The sequence below is a fragment of the Propithecus coquereli genome, unplaced genomic scaffold (assembly GCF_000956105.1).
Source record: "Propithecus coquereli isolate 6110/MARCELLA unplaced genomic scaffold, Pcoq_1.0 Scaffold109, whole genome shotgun sequence".
In the NCBI taxonomy this organism is placed as follows: Eukaryota; Metazoa; Chordata; class Mammalia; order Primates; family Indriidae; genus Propithecus; species Propithecus coquereli.
The window spans coordinates 2,004,444-2,005,471 of NW_012134858.1; positions in this window are offsets into that span (position 1 = coordinate 2,004,444).

Consider the following 1,028-nt stretch of genomic DNA (forward strand, 5'->3'; position numbering starts at 1 on the left):
TCACATCATCCTCATTTTAAAGATAACAAAACCAAGGCACAGAGAAGTTAGGAAACTTGCCTAACATTATATAGATTAAAAAAAATAATCATAAGGGACTGGATTTTAACCCAGAGTCCACGAAGCCTTCCCCATTATTTTCTCATCTTTATCATTTTCTTTCTTGTGAATTTCTGATAGTAATAGTTCAAATATCCAAGACAGGTTAGAATCTTCATGACTAAGTGGGCATGATCCTGACCCTAATTCACCAAACCCATAGATTGGCTATAACATATGCTAGAAATGAGGGAAAACCATAGAAATAATAAATAGGACTAGATGTACCCAATTATGTGGGATATTTGAAACACTGACATGCAAAATACAGTGATCAAATGGCAACATCACTGTTTCTTATTTCAAATGTGGCAGGTGGCAGTCCCAGGGGGGAGTCCAGAAGGACCACATCCGAAGCAGTCACTATGTTCACTGCTTCCATCATGGGAAAAATGAGTACAAAATGGTGGTCCTCAGGTCATCCGCTTCAACACCCCAAGAGCCAATGCTGTGTGTGGCTGCACTTCCCTGCCCATCACTTCAAGTCGTCAAATGACTAAAACATGCTTATAAACATATACCAGTTGTTTCTCAAGCCTAAGATCAGAAAGAAGGATTTTGTGTGCAAGCGTATAGTCAATAGAAAAACTGAAGATTCATTGGACCTCTTCCATGCTCACTGTTCTCAAATCTCTGCACAGACAAGACATAGAGATTATAAAGTATCTCAAAGGGAACATGATGAAGCCATTTGTAGGAATAAACAAGGCCAAACATATCACTTTCCATATACAGAGCTCATGACTCCTTTCAAAATGACATTTGTTCCAGTGTTGCACCTTAGAAATTATCTGCTATTCTATGAAAATGATAAGAAAATGTATATTCAGTTATAAGCTAAAAGGCTAAGGTCAGTGTCTTACAGTGAAAGACAGAACACATTATACAAGAAGAAAGTCAAGGAAAATTTTTTTTATGAAGAATAAAAA